The 3906-nt window shown below is 54.8% G+C and overlaps 2 long non-coding RNA genes across 3 annotated transcripts; both read left to right on the plus strand.

Annotated features, from left to right (window-relative positions):
- Positions 1–223: 223 nt before the first annotated feature.
- On the plus strand, positions 224–854 carry LOC118159480. 2 transcript variants are annotated; one of them, XR_004747135.1, is made up of 3 exons: positions 224–491; positions 657–698; positions 823–854. It is a non-coding gene; the product is annotated as an uncharacterized LOC118159480 (long non-coding RNA). The 2 variants fall into 2 exon arrangements; XR_004747136.1 differs by lacking the exon at positions 823–854 and adding an exon at positions 783–795 and having other exon boundaries at positions 657–740.
- A 371-nt stretch (positions 855–1225) lies between these two features.
- On the plus strand, positions 1226–3491 carry LOC118159481. Its single transcript, XR_004747137.1, has 11 exons — positions 1226–1311; positions 1352–1433; positions 1474–1555; positions 1596–1629; positions 1690–1737; positions 1777–1919; positions 2021–2054; positions 2116–2300; positions 2361–2502; positions 2945–3053; positions 3459–3491. It is a non-coding gene; the product is annotated as an uncharacterized LOC118159481 (long non-coding RNA).
- The last annotated feature ends 415 nt before the right edge of the window (positions 3492–3906 follow it).

The raw sequence follows: 3906 nt of genomic DNA on the forward strand, positions 1-3906 counted from the left end.
CCCCCCCCCGGTCCCTTCCCGCCTCCCCGGGCAAAGGGCGGGAAGCGGCCGGCAGGGGACGGGGCCGCGCTGAGGTGAGGGGGGGGGAAAGGGGGGCAATGGGAGCCGGTGTGAGGGAAAGGGGGGGGTGAAATGGGGAAAGGGGGCCCGAAACGTGGGGCAGGGGGCCCGGGGTGAGGTGGAAGAGTCCCAGAATGAGGTGAGGGGGGGGGCCGGGGTGAGGGAAAGGGGGGCTGAAATGGGGTAAAAGGGTCCCAAAATGAAGTAAAAAGGTCCCGGAGTGAGGTGAGGGGGGCTGAAATGTGGTAAAAGGGTCCCGGAGTGAGGTGAGGGGGACTTAAATGGGGTAAAAGGGTCCCAAAATGAAGTAAAAGGGCCCCGGTGTGAGGTGAGGGGGGCTGAAATGAGGTAAAAGGGTCCCGGAGTGAGGTGAGGGGGACTTAAATGGGGTAAAAGGGTCCCAAAATGAGGTAAAGTGGGGCTGAAGTGAGGTGAACTGGTCCCGGTGTGAGGTGAGGGGGGCTGAAATGTGGTAAAAAGGTCCCAAAATGAAGTAAAAGGGCCCTGGAGTGAGGTGAGGGGGGCTTAAATAAGGTAGAAAGGTCCCAAAATAAAGGTTGGGGGTCCCGGTGTGAGGTGAGGGGGACTTAAATGAGGTAAAAGGGTCCCAAAATGAGGTAAAAGGGGCCTAAAACGAGGTAAAGGGGCCTTAAAATGAGATAAAAGGGTCTTGTTATGAGGTTAAGGGGCCCTAAAATAAGGTAAAAGGGTCCTAAAATGAGGTGAGGGGGTCCCGGTGTGGGGTAACGGGGCTGGTTTGAGGTAAAAGGGCCCTAAAATGAGGTGAGGGGGCCCCAAAATGGGGTAAAAGGGCCCCAAAATGAGGTGAGGGGGCCCCAAAATGAGGTGAGGGGGTCCCCAAATGGGGTAAAAGGGCCCCAAAATGAGGTGAGGGGGCCCCAAAATGAGGTGAGGGGCCCCCAAAATGGGGTAAAAGGGCCCCAAAATGAGGTGGAGGGGTCCTGGGGTTGTTTTGGGGTGCAGAGGTCCCGGTGCGTGGGAATGGGGCCGTTTTGGGGTAAAAAAGGTCCTAATAGGAGATAACTGGGTTGGTGTGAGGTGATGGGGGCCCGATACGAGGTAACGGGGCCGGTTTGGGGTAAAAAGGGCCCAATATGGGATTATGGGGTCCGGATATGAGGTAACGGGGCCGGTTTGGGGGAAAAAAGGGGCCAATATGGGACAAAGGGGTCCGGATATGAGGTAACGGGGGTGTTTTGGGGTAAAAAAGGCCCAATATGGGACAATGGGGTCCTGATATGAAGTAACAGGGGTGTTTTGGGTGAAAAAGGGCCCAATATGGGATTATGGGGTCCTGATAAAAGGTAACAGGGGTGTTTTGGGGTAAAAAGGGCCCAATATGGGACAAAGGCGTCCTGATACAAGGTAATAGGGCCGTTTTGGGGTAAAAAGGGCCCAATACGGGACAATGGGGTCCTGATATGAAGTAACGGGGCCGTTTTGGGGTAAAAATGGCCTAATATGGGACAATGGGGTCCTGATACGAAGTAATGGGGGTGTTTTGGGGTAGAAAGGGCCCAGTAGGGGATTATGGGGTCCTGATATGAGGTAACGGGGGTGTTTTGGGATAAAAAGGCCCAGTATGGGACTATGGGGTCTCGATATGAGGTAGTGGGGCCGTTTTGGGGTAAAAAGGGCCCAATATGGGACAATGGGGTCTGGATATGAGGTAATGGGGCTTTTGGGGGTAAAAAGGGCCCAATATGGGATTATGGGGTCCTGATAAAAGGTAACAGGGGTGTTTTGGGGTAAAAAGGGCCCAATATGGGACAAAGGCGTCCTGATACAAGGTAATGGGGCTGTTTTGGGGTAAAAAGGGCCCAATATGGGACAATGGGGTCCTGATATGAAGTAACAGGGGTGTTTTGGGGTATAAAGGGCCCAGTATGGGACTGTGGGGTCTCGATGTGAAGTAACGGGGCTGTTTTGGGGGAAAAAGGGCCCAATATGGGATTATGGGGTCCTGATATGAGGTGACGGTGCCGTTTTGGGGTAAAAGGGGCCCAATATGGGACAATGGGATCCTGATGTGAGGTAATGGGGGTGTTTTGGGGTAAAAAGGGCCCAGTCTGGGACAATGGGGTCTTGATAGGAGGTAACTGGGTTGTTTTGGGGTAAAAAGGCCCAATATGGGACTATGGGATCCTGATATGAGGTAAAGGAGTTGTTTTGGGGTAAAAAAAAGAGCTCAATATGGGATTATGGGGTCCTGATACGAGGTAACGGGGCTGGTTTGGGGTAAAATGGCCCAATATTCGGCCAAGGGGTCCTGATACGAGGTAACGGGGCTGTTTTGGGGTAAAAAGGGCCCAATATGGGATTATGGGATGCCGATATGAGGTAATGGGGCTGTTTTGGGGTAAAAGGGGCCCAATCTGGGATAACGGGGTCCTGTTAGGGGATAATGGGGCCGTTTTGGGGGTAAAAAGGGCCCAATATGGAATTATGGGATCCTGATACGAGGTAATGGGGCTGGTTTGGGGTAAAAGGGGGCTAATATGGGATAAGGGGGTCCTGATAGAGGATATTGAGGCTGTTTTGGGGTAAAAAAGGCCCAGTATGGGACAATGGTGTCCGGATATGAGGTAAAGGGGTTGTTTTGGGGTAAAAAGGGCCCAATATGGGATTATGGGGTCTGGATATGAGGTGACGGGGCTGTTTTGGGGTAAAAGGAGCCCGATATGGGATAATGGGGTCCTGATAGAGGATATTGGGGCTGTTTTGGGGTAAAAAAGGCCCAATATGGGACAATGGTGTCCGGATATGAGGTAAAGGGATTGTTTTGAGGTAAAAAGGGCCCAATATGGGATAATAGGGTCCTGTTAGGGGATCATGGGGCCGTTTTGGGGTAAAAGGGACCCAGTATGGGACAATGGGGTCCGAATATGAGGTGACGGGGGTATTTTGGGGTAAAAAGGGCCCAATATGGGACAATGGGTTCCGGATATTGGCGATAATGGGGATATTTTGGGGTAAAAAGGGCCCAATATGGGATAATGGGGTCCTGTTAGGGGATAATGGGGGTGTTTTGGGGTAAAAAGGGCCCAATATGGGAATATAGGGTCTGGATATGAGGTGACGTGGCCATTCTGGGGTAAAAGGGTCCCAGTACGGGATAACAGGGTCCTGTTAGGGGATAATGGGGCCGTTTTGGGGTAAAAGGGCCCAATATGGGATAATGGGGACCTAACAGGGAATGTGGGGGCCATTTTGGGGTAAAAAGAGCCCAATATGGGGCTGTGGGGTCCTGATACGAGGTAGTGAGGCCGTTTTGGGGTAAAAAGAGCCCAATATGGGACAACGGGGTCCTGTTAGGGGATAACGGGGCCGTTTTGGGGTAAAAAAGGCCCAATATTGGATTATGGGGTCCTGATAAGAGGTAACGGGGCCATTTTGGGGTAAAAAGAGCCCAGTTTGGGATTATTGGGCTCTTTGGGCTCTATACACCTCGGGGTGCGGGGGGGGGGGGGCGTTCCCAGCACCCAACCCCCCCCCATTCCCCCCCCCCCCCCCCCCAGGAGCGCCCCCCGCCGCGCCACCGACACCGTGGAAGTGGAGTGTGAGGAGGACGAGGAGGGCCCAGCGCACACAGGTGGGTGCCGAGCACCCCCGGGGGGGCACCCACGGGTGGGGGGGCAGCACCCACGGGTGGGGGGACAGCACCCACGGGTGGGGGGGGCCGCACCTGTGGGTGCCCCCCCCCCCCCCCCCCCCCCCCCGGGGGACCCCTCCCCGGTTGGGTGTGGGGTGCGGGAGCGACCCCAAATCAACCCAGCATCCCCGGGGGGATTTGGGACCCCCCACGGGCAACAAGGGCCCCCCCAA

The sequence above is a fragment of the Oxyura jamaicensis genome, unplaced genomic scaffold, assembly GCF_011077185.1.
Source record: "Oxyura jamaicensis isolate SHBP4307 breed ruddy duck unplaced genomic scaffold, BPBGC_Ojam_1.0 oxyUn_random_OJ70613, whole genome shotgun sequence".
NCBI classification, from domain to species: domain Eukaryota; kingdom Metazoa; phylum Chordata; class Aves; order Anseriformes; family Anatidae; genus Oxyura; species Oxyura jamaicensis.